The sequence below is a fragment of the Triticum dicoccoides genome, chromosome 2B (assembly GCF_002162155.2).
Source record: "Triticum dicoccoides isolate Atlit2015 ecotype Zavitan chromosome 2B, WEW_v2.0, whole genome shotgun sequence".
Taxonomy (NCBI): domain Eukaryota; kingdom Viridiplantae; phylum Streptophyta; class Magnoliopsida; order Poales; family Poaceae; genus Triticum; species Triticum dicoccoides.
The window spans coordinates 723126495-723138135 of record NC_041383.1 but is presented as its reverse complement, the minus strand read 5'-3'; the positions used below and the strand labels follow the sequence as shown (position 1 = coordinate 723138135).

The following is an 11641-nucleotide window of genomic DNA, read 5'->3' as shown; positions in this document are numbered from 1 at the left end:
ATGCCGACGGCCTAGCCATCGGCATACCTGCGCCACGTGTCGTCCCTTGGCTTCTCCTAGCGGCAGAGATATGCCTACGGCAAAGCCGTCGGCATAGATTTCCATCTATGCCGACGGCTTTGCCATAGGCATATCCCCGCCACGTGGTGTGCCCTGGTAGCTCCTGGGCTTATATATGCCGACGGCTTTGCCGTAGGCATAGTTTTTTTCCCTGTTTTTTCTTTTTCAATTCATTTGACAGCATTTCAAAGCAGAATAATATGTAATTATGCAGAAATATGACAGTTCATCATCTAAACATACTCAAGTTCATCATCATCATTTAAACATAGTCAAGTTCATCATCTAAAGATCATCACCGGCGAAAGTTCATGAACATAAAAGTAGTGCAAGACATGGAACATCATAAAAGTTGGAACATGAAAGGCATGGCACGACGGCCGCATGCACGGAATCATCATCGACATCAAGCAAGACCACCTCCGCCAAAGCCACCACCACCACCAAGTCCACCTCCGCCAAAACCACCACCACCAAGTCCACATCCGCCAAAACCACCACCGCCAAGACCACCTCCGCCAAAACCGCCACCGCGACCACCATCACTCTACCAGATCGGAGTGACTGGGGTCGACGGAGCAGGAGTCGAGCCGCCGGTCCCCTACATGTTTGAGAGAAGATTCTAACGGTAAATATACATGATAGTGTTGAATGAACGAGAACTAGTTTCTCAGTAGTTAGACAAATGTACTAACCGAGCAGATGGCTGGCGCGCCACGGATCGGTGATGTGGCATCTATGCCGACGGAAGCCGTCGGCATAGGTGGTGGTCGGTGCGCCTCGGATCGATGACATGATAAACGCATCTATGCCGACGGCCTCCCGTCTTGGCCGTCAGCATAGATCGGACGCCGTTAGCCGCACGTCACGAGCGGGATCGCCGGGCCCGCACCTATGCCGACGGCCCATGTATGCCGACGGCCGCTGTAGGCGTAGCTTGGGCTAAGCCGACGGCTCTTTTGGGCAGACGGGGGCCGTCGGCATAGCTCGGGATAGCCCGACGGCTTTATTACGCCGACGGCCTGGACATGGCTGTCGGCATAGCCCAGACTAGGCCGACGGGGGCCGTCGGCATATATATGGCCGTCGGCATCGGGCCCTGTTCCGTTAGTGACACGGCGTCCTCCGACACAGAGAACCATATCCCGAGGTACCTCCGCGCTGGCAACCCAGGAGAGAAGAATCCCATGGTGAACGACCCACCGGCAGAGACAAGTGTCTCGCCATCGGCGACGTCGCCGCTGCTGTCGAACATGTCTGCGCCGTAGGCTGGCGTTCCGAGATGAAAGTGAAACAGGAACACGCAGAATAGGAGGAGGAGAGAGCCTCGGACTTGGCTTGCAGCTGAGCTCATGAGCGGTCGATGCTTCTTCGTCTTGGCAGTCGAAGGTCATGCAACACTCCCGCGACTGCACCGAGATTGCTGCTCAAATCGGTGCTCTCTAATGGTTTTCAAGTGGCAGCAAAAGGTCAAACGGTTGACAACTTCACACTGCCCTCTTTGCTGACGGAGGAAGATAACAATGATCAGTACCTAGTTTAACATGAACTAACAGAGTAAAACGTATGTGCATACGGCGTACGAAGGGCACAGTAGACAGTAATATATGCGTGCTTGTGATGCAAGCCATAGAAACACCTTTTATACAAAGTTTGCATTACATATTTGCATGCACCAATGTTTGACTTCATTGCTCCCTTATGATTATCTGTTGTATCTATACTTATCTATACTATACTTATACTCCCTCCATTGTCTGAGATTTAGAAATAGGTTTTATACCATAGGAGAAATGCTAATTTTTTTTTAAAAAAAAATTAATGTATATGTACAGTAGTATTGTTGGCCCACCCTGGTTCAGTCGCCTAGCTCCGCCACTGTCTATACTTATACTCCCTCCATTCCATATTCTAATGCGCATAGATTTTTGACCTTGATTCCTATATGTAGTGCGCATAAGCTGATTTGGACCAAAGTAGCCCTTGGCTGGTTCATAGGAAAGCAGCAGCAGATGCCCACATGCTGTGACAGAGATAGCAGGGGGAGGGCATTTCCTGTCCAAATGAGAGTGCCAGCTCAAGCATTGGTATAAACGCCATATACAAAGGCGCATTACAAAGTGGAACAGAGGGAGTACGAGCAAATGTAAATTCCCCTAACGCCACATAACAAACTATACACAGAATAATCAGGACCCTATGATCAAATCAACTTAAACACATCCTATCGTCCATATAATGCCAATAGTCTGTCAATTAGAACAACGGCTTAGATCAAATGTTGTGCCGAGCAGACGTCACGTCTACCAATCGGTCAAGCTTTCCGCGTCCCGATCCCGGCGGCCCCGCCCACAGCTCCCTGGTTTTCATGTAAATTCCATCTTAATCGTGCCTCCCTGACCCTCGAGAAGAATGGATCCACATGTTGCGCCGCTGCTCCTCTTTTCCCCTCCTCCCGTCCGCTTCCCCAGATCCACCCCGAGTCGACCCCGCCTCCGTCGCCACCCGCGCTCTTGCAAGCCGCCGCCGACCTCCTCTGCCGGTCAGCCGTGCCCAGCGCCCTCCTCCCTTCTCTCTGCATCTCCTCACTAATCTCTCTCCCTCTCTCCATTCCCACACTGCAGATTGCCATGGCCACTGGAGGCTGGGGAAGGGGCCGGCGGGCCGCGATGGCCCAGGGCGGCATGGAAGCCATTGGAGGTGCCAGCGAGGCCGAGGTCGAGGTTAATGAGCCTAGCGGCGGCGGCGGCCGGGTGCGCGTCGAGCGCCGGCAGGACATCCTCGGTCCAGCAGTACAACTTGGAGAGGTCGAGCGCGGTGAGCTCGGGGCAGGCCTAAAGCAGCGACTCGAGATCCGAACAGTCCAGGAGGTCGAGGACCTGCTGGTGCCAGCTTACGACCTTTGATGCTACGGAGCGTGGCTGGCGAGCATGGAGGGGCCGCGGCAGTAGACGGCGAGGTCGGACACGACGGGGAAGTAGGCAGCGAGGTGCGCCTCAACGAAGGCGTTCGGTTCGGCGATCTCCTCCTGGTGGAGCAGGAGGTCGTTGGAGAGGAGGAGGCGGGCGCCCCTGCGACGCGCGAGGCCGATGAGAGCAGCGGTGTCCCCACAACGAGGTCAATGAGAGGTCGAGCCGCTCGAGCATTGGGAAGCAGAAGGTCAGCGGGAGCAGCAGGAAATCGGGCATCCTCTCGGGTCCCTGCGCAAAGCCATCGCGCCCGCTCCGCCGCCAGCAGCCCGTGGATGCCATCGGGGCACGCGGCTGTGATCAAGGATCGCCCAGGAAGCCCAGGATAAGATGTGCACAAACTGAACAATAAGGAGTGGACAACCAGGAGGAGAACGACATCACAGGTCTGTACCACCACCCCTGAAACTTCCTTTCTCCCCTTCCCTTTGCTAAGTCCAGCGCATGTACACCCACCTGCAGTAACTCCTCTCTTCTTTCCATGTTCAGTTGCACATCTTATTTATGTTCTTGCTTTTTTTTCATATGTCTACTACGTACAGACAGTACATGTATTCTTTTCTTCTACTCCCTCCGTCCCATATTATAAAAACATTTTTGACACTAGTGTAGTGTTAAAAACGTTCTTATATTTTGGGACAGAGGGAGTACCATTCTATGTTGTATAATCTTTGTTAGTAAATGCTCCAATTTTTGTTATGCAACATGTGTAGAAAGAGGAAAAGGATGCTCAGGGCATGGATGAGAAGGCTAAGCAGCAATTTTGCATCCCGTTCAGAATTCCATAACAGCAGTTGATCCGTCTTTTATTGGTTAATAACTATTGATTATTGTGAATGCAATGTTAATTTTCCAGAAATTGTTTAACGAATTACTATGAACATGACCCTTTGCAGGATGATTTTCACACAACCTTGTGATCGATGGCTGCGGCCGAGGTGATCGATGGCTGCTATATCTTGTCATGTAGAAATGAGGCACAACCCATAGCCTGCGTAGCAGTTCTCTTTACATTTTTGAGCAGATGGGTTGTTATGCTTCTGTACTATCTAACTTCCATCCCCAAAATAGTTGGTAGATGACTATTGTATTGACCATGTTATTAAGGGTAATGTGCATAAGACATTAGTGAATTAACTTGTACCCTTGCCTTGCTTGCTAAGTTTGATTATGTTAGTAATTCCGCATTTCAAGTTATGTGTTGTTGATTCCATATACTCTTCATGACTATTCAATGGACACTACTTTGTAAGCTAAACATTATTATTTGATTATGCAGTGTTTTGTTTCAGGAGCTACTTATGGTAGTACTACGGTAAGTTGATGTGAAATCCTCCGGTCTTGTTATCTAGGTAGATGTATTTACATCTATATATTCTGAGGTGATGTGAAATCCCACAATTTTTGCTATGTAGGTAGTCAAAATATTTTCAGTCTGCATACTTGTACAAGCATTTTTTTTAACTCAAACTTGTATAAGCATCGCATCTAGGATATTTTGAGTTTCTTCTCAAAAAACATATTACATGGAAATAGTTCGTTTGATGTTGATGTTGTACCAATTTCAGTATGAGGTGATATTACGGGCATTATGAAGTATAAATATTGAAGCTATTGTTCCTTATCTTTTTTTTGTATTCTATTAGCTTAAGCTTACACTTTGTGACTGACTGCTCAATGAAATTTCTTCTGATTTGTTGTTGCAATGAGAGAAAATAACAACTAAATACAGTGCAACATGGAGTACTTGGACCACAGTTTATCTCTCGGACCCTAGGTTTGTAATATGTGACATGTACTCTATGGATGTTGCCTGGTGTGTGGGCTTTATATTAATTTAAAACCGGATGCTTTTTGCGTCTTCATTTAAAAAAACTTGGACCAGTTTATAAGATACCAAATGTTGGACAGTAGACATCTATTTCCTATCAATGTTTTCTACTAACATACGTAGTTGTGATAGTGAATGTTTCCTGCTCCATATTGTTTCTTCTTCTCACAAATCCAGATCAATATATCATATCATTCCCTATTTATGTTAAGAAGAATTTGGTCTTCATGCTAAAAGGATTGCAAGGGTTTCTTACTAGCTGATCCACTGAAGTCTTGCTGGTGTGCTTTCTTTAAGTGAATTTTAAACACTACATAATAGTGAGTAAGAAAATAGCAATGTAGTTTCCCTCTGATGCTATTGCTCTTGTAATAAAATTGGCCTACATTCTTTTTGGAAACCTGTACTCTATGGGGGCTGCCTGATATGATGATCTTTTTAGTTTCTGAAATTAAGATGCTGTGATTTGGGAGGAATATATGTGTACGCATTGTTGTTACATTGCATGAGAGATAATTGTGATAATTTTGTATTGTGTATACTCTGTTCTACGTAATTAGATTCTCAAAGGGGTGTTGCCATTAAACTTGCTTCGTTGTTCTATTTTTTTTGTAAAAATGCATCCATTCATGCTTACTGAATGAACTCATGTAAATTGTTGTTCATTACTTCAGGTGTGCACCGAGCATACATGATTTTCTTGAAAATAAAAATTTGAACGGTCCATGATCAAACCTTATTAGATAGAAAAAAAGTGGTTTACAAATGGGCAAGTAGTCTAGGCGAACTAGGGCCTGATGTCGAAAAAAAAAACTAGGACTGGGAGCCCAAGTCAAAAGCCCGTCAAACAGAGTTCGGGCAAAAGGAAAACCGGGTGCCATGTGTGGCTTTCTGTTTTACCCGATGTTATATGTATCCCCATGAGCAGTAACATTTAATGAAGGGTGCAGATCTAAAAAAAAGTTGCTTCAGGAGACAGAATCGGAGATGCAGCCGGCTGCCCTCCAAACTGCAATTTTCTTCCCGACTAGGTCCAAGACCTTGTCAGCGCTGCTGGCCAAGTGATCAAAAACCCTGGAATTACTTTCTTTTAGATCCTCCAGTGCAGCATTGAAAATAACAATTGCCCAAGTTTGGATCATATCTAACTAGAATGACATGGACACTGTTCCATTGGCAAGTTTTGTTTTGTTTTCTAGCTAGAACATGATACCTACACAAGCGGTCGAGATGATAAATATGCGGATTTTTTGGGGTGCATTAGTAGAAATATGCTCAATCTCGAACTTACTTTCACATTAATTTTGTTATATATGGATCAAGAGCCGTTGACCAAATGTTGTCTACGTGTGGTACTTAAGGGTCAATCTGTGGGACGAAATTGACTAAGGTAGGTGATGTGTTTTTGTTAAATCTGTATGGTTGAGATGTCCATTGAGATATGGTGCTCATATGGAATAACTATATCTGCGAAATCTATATTTAGTTCGAATTAATATTTGAAATAATTGTGTCTTAACTAGGATGACCAAGGATTTTTTTTATGATTATACATGTGTTGCACGTGCACGTTTAATAGTATAACAAGGCAAACAAGATCAAAAATCCTAACCTGTCTCATTCTCGCCCCTGTCGAGGGCAGTGGCGGAGCTAATCAATGGAGCTGGGGCAAAATACAAAGGGATGTGGTTCATGGGCATTTGCCCACTAAAACTGATGATTAGTTCTCCATCTTCTTCTATAATCAAAAGGGAGTTTCTAGGCAGAGCCCGGGCAGCAGCCCAGGGTCGCCGGGAGGTGGCTTCACCATTGGTCGAGGGTGCTCCTCGGCAAGGTTGGGCCGACCCCAAAGAAGGCGGCCGCGGGGCACTGGTTCTCCTCCGCCGCGGCTCGGGACTGCTGGCGATAGGGCGCGATGCAACATTTTGGAGGCACTTAAGTGTTTACTAGTAACATTCTATATATGTAGACTATTATTTTAAAGATTATACTGAGGGCCCCTCGTTTTAGTCTCGCCGTGGGCCCCATAATCTTAGGACCGACCCTGTCTTGGAACCTGTGGGGCGGCCCATGGCTTCTAGGTGGTAGTGACTGTCCGCGGCCATGCAGATGGCGTGACGATCAGGTCTGATATGTTGGGCGGCCGTGACATCAATGTCGTCCACGGTCGATCCAGCGTGGTTGCACTAACTCAAGTCTAGACGGCTTAGTGGTGTTCATGCAAATATGGTCAACCAGATGGTGGTGGCTTCAAACTGTACTGTAACAACCTCCTACGGCTCTACGACGACCATGATCACCGAAAGGCCTTCAAGAAGGTTTATCTCTCTAGATCCGGTGGTTGACTTTGATGGTGACATGGATGAAATCTCGACGCATGAGGATGGTTGTGTAGCGGCGATGGTCGCACATCACAGGTAGTTGCTGGGATCATGAAAAAGTGATGGCTACAACACATGAGTGATTTCGATGGTGATGCTGTCATGGACCCGGTCTCGAGCTCTGGGGAGGAAGCCTAGGTCTGTCCCAAATTGGTTATACCTGGCAATGCCGTGTTCTTTACGCCGTTACCTTCTCGAAGGTTTTGCTTGGATATGCTAGGACTAACTCTTCAAGGTGAACACCTAGATTCATGCCTTGTGGTTGGATCCGGTGATGGCGTCACTTGAGTGTTGTTCCCTTGCTGAAGAGGTTGTTGTTCAATAATCTTGTCGTCTGTGTCGTGTCATGAGATGATTGATACGGATATGATCATTGTTGCAGTTTGCAATCGTGGATCTGATCACTTTGGGTATTTTTCCTTTTTTCTCGTCTACACATAACTTTGTTTTATATGACTTTGCTAGTTGTTGACATAACTTTGTCTTATATGACTTTGCTAGTTGTTGGCGTATTTGTGTGTGTGTGTGTGTGTGTGTGTGTGTGTGTGTGTTGGTGTTGGTTGTGTGCATTCTAATCATGCAGAGGCTGAGTGTGTGCTCATCGTACTTGTATCCTCTTGATAACGATATGTCTACTCTTTAGTGGTGAGACTGGGTTCTTCTTTGTTTGTTAACGATATTTATGAAAGGAACTAAGTTATCGAATTGCTGCATTAAATAAAATGGGTTTCAATAAATAATGTACATATTAAATTTTCGTATATATTGATGAACCAACCAGTTAAATAATAATAATATATTTTGTTAAAACATAGTTCAATGAAATGTGATAGTTGACATCATGTTGGATTCTATACTTATTTTTCCTTTGCATGTTGTGTTGCGTATGTTTCTACGAGCCATGGAGCATAATTACAAAGTTCCTTGTGACAATATCTAATGGTAATTTCTGTTAATCCAGCCACAGCGCATATATCTACAAAACAAAAATTGTTTTTGTTAGAAAATATCCATCGCATGCAAAGAATCTATACAAATAAAATACTATACAATGAAAATCTACTACCTTTAATAGCAACCTTGTCACATGGTTCCTTGGAAGATTCAGATACTAAATATATTATTGTTCCAGCTATTGATATAGCATTCCTTCTGCACAAGTAATAGATTTATTCAATATACAATTGCAAAATGTAAACATGTTTGTTGGGAATATTAAATTATCTAATTCCACAATTGACACCCTTCGATTATTAATTTTAGTTTCACTTTTTTGTGCATGTATGAATATATTGATTAAGTAATGTAATTACGCATCTGATAATAAATACCTTATATCAAGTCTCTGCACTCGATTTGCTGCTTCTTCTGCTGCTTGAATGGCTTTGTTTGACATTCCAAGTGTTGAACAAAAACGTCGCTACAAAGTGTGAATTATAGGGTAATTTTTTTATTGAAACTATTAACTTGAACACATTTATATTCTGCTACCTTTTATCAAAAAATGAACTACTAGGCGTACTTCATAAAAATGTTATGATGTAACGAAGTAACTATGAAAATACTTACCACGAGATCCCTAGGACGAACACTACTGATTTCCATGCATTCGCCTTTCTTCTCTTCAATATGGTGTACTAGTAAATCTTTTGCTCGAGAAACTTCTTTTTTTGTAACTCCATTAGTGACGGTGCAAATCTCTATTTTTTAGATAGAAATGAAGAAGTTTATTGATAATATATGATAAAATGTTCATATATTCCTACAATAGTTTTCATACCTTTTATAGTTCGAGCCTTATTAGCTTGCCTGCATGCTACGTACAAGCAAGCAGCACAAAGAGAATGTTTCTTCCTTATATTAAATATCTTAAGATCATTTGCTTTCATGTATAAACTTGTTGCTTGAAGCTTTATGTTATCCACAATGCCCAACCTAAAAACAATGTGGTTAGCTCACTTAGTTTTGTGCTACACTTCTTATTTGAATTATCTTAATTTTTGTTGTGCGCTATATTATAATTATAACAATTAACTTTCAACAAGTCAAAATAACAAATATATTAGTAAAAAAATAACCATCTTAAAGTTCACATGTACACATAAAAGTTCATTCCAATATATTAATATGACAATCATATTAGTGAAGAAATATTAAAAATCATATTAGTAAAAAATAAATTTGAACTAAATGTACATAAGAATATGAATTCACCTGTCAGCCATATCAGCTATATAGTGAATTGCATTGTCGGCTTGATGGGAAGAAAAATCAACAGACTTCTGTATATTGCCGCGAAAAGATTTGTGGTGATCAAATATGTTTTTATCAAATCTCATAGCAGGTGTAGAATTATGCCTTGATTTCAGATTATTTGGGGATTTCACTGTAGAAATAGGGTCATAATTATCATCTTTTGATGCTAAAGGGGTGAATGTACGCCAATCATCTTTCTCATCAATGTAATGACTATCCAATACAAGGCCGCATTCTGAGCATATGGTGTCTCCAGTTGCGCGATCGAATACTATCACTGTGCTAATGTTACAATCTTTACAGTATGATGATTCCATTAGAATGTGTGGTTATGAAGAGGCACAGTTTGAGTACGTTGGATACCTAGGAAACCACTAAGAATATAACCAAATAACAACTACACTAATGCTTTAATGGCTTGTGTGCTATTCCACATTTATATGGCATTTAGCCAAAATGTTTGAAGCATGACTGTGAATAGTAGATATTTTGTTAGACCCACTTAACTAGAAGGTGGTTGTCTCGTTGACAACAAAAGTTTATTTGCAGTTTGGTAGATTATGAAAGTTTGTGTCAGATATTTCAAGTTAGCTAACGTAGAAGTTTAGTTGAAGTTGTAAATTAAGTGAAGAAATTTCATTAAGGTACAAGACAATAATATTAAAGGGTAACCAATTTTTTTGGCTATAAATCAAAATTTAACAAAGATTCTGCTAGAAGAAATTGAGTGAAATCCAATTGTAACATGTATTATCAGCACTTCAGCTTAACTTCCATGTTGTACCCTTGCAAAGTTGAGCATTGTTAACTCAAATTACACATGCAAGGAATTAACATATTGTTTAAGAAGTTGAGAGGGACTGAATAAATTTAGTACGAAAGAAGAGTATACGTTGTTTGCCATGTATCAACAGTAGTTTTGCTTACGTGTGCATGAGTTGAAGATTGTTGGTTTTATAGATATGTCTATTGCGTGAACAGAGGCCTCTCACACCCATTATCTTTGATTGCAACTTTGTTTGTTTTTTTGTTAATGTAGAGGGACAATACTTAATCTATTATGTCTTCATTCATGTAGTCATCTATTATGTCCTCATGTAGCCGTAAAGCCCGTGTTAAGTATCTGAAAGAGGGAGTACAAGCCCTCAATAATCAACATATCACAACACACATTTGAGTTTTATTTTGAGATAGGACAAACTTTCCTATTAGACCTGACTAAGGAAAATAGAAACAAATCATATTTTTCAGTTCTACATAACTTTGCCTTAAAAATCTTAACTATTACATCTACATGGTGGTAACTAAATAGAATGCACTCTCTTTGTTTCTTTTTTACTTTGCATATAAGATTTGTCTGATTTGGGATGCTACGGGGATCGTGCAGTAGTCCAAGTGATGTGATGGCTGCAGAGGTCCAAGTCAAGCTGCCATCTTCCCACGCTGGACATAGTGAGGTTCAGAATGCTATGAGTGTGGCTTTTTAGCTCCCATGTAGGTGTATCCTCTATCCTCACCATTCTGATGGCATCGCGATCCAGGTGTGTACAGAACTATGTCAGCGATAGTCTTTTACGCAAAATAACATAAGCATGAAGGAAATATGCCCTAGAGGCAATAATAAAGTTGTTATTTTATATTTCCTTATTCATGATAAAGGTTTATTATTCATGCTAGAATTGTATTGATCGAAAACTTAAATACATGTGTGAATACATAAGCAAATATCATGTCCCTAGTAAGCCTCTACTAGACTAGCTCGTTGATCAAAGATGGTTAAGGTTTCCTAACCATGGACATGTGTTGTCATTTGATAACAAGATCACATCATTAGGAGAATGATGTGATGGACAAGACCCACTCGTTAGCTTAGCATAATGATCATTCAGTTTTATTGCTATTGCTTTCTTCATGTCAAATACATATTCCTTTGACTATGAGATTATGCAACTCCCGGATACCGGAGGAATACCTTGTGTGCTATCAAATGTCACAACGTAATTGGGTGATTATAAAGATGCTCTACATGTATCTCTGAAGGTGTTTGTTGAGTTGGCATAGATCGAGATTAGGATTTGTCACTCCGAGTATCAGAGAGGTATCTCTAGGCCCTCTCGGTAATACACATCATAAGCTTGCAAGCA

At 42.2% G+C, this 11641-nt stretch overlaps 1 pseudogene; it reads right to left on the bottom strand.

Moving 5' to 3' along the window:
- Positions 1–1315, bottom strand: part of LOC119361258 — a 42681-nt pseudogene extending 41366 nt beyond the window's left edge.
- Positions 1316–11641: the final 10326 nt, after the last annotated feature.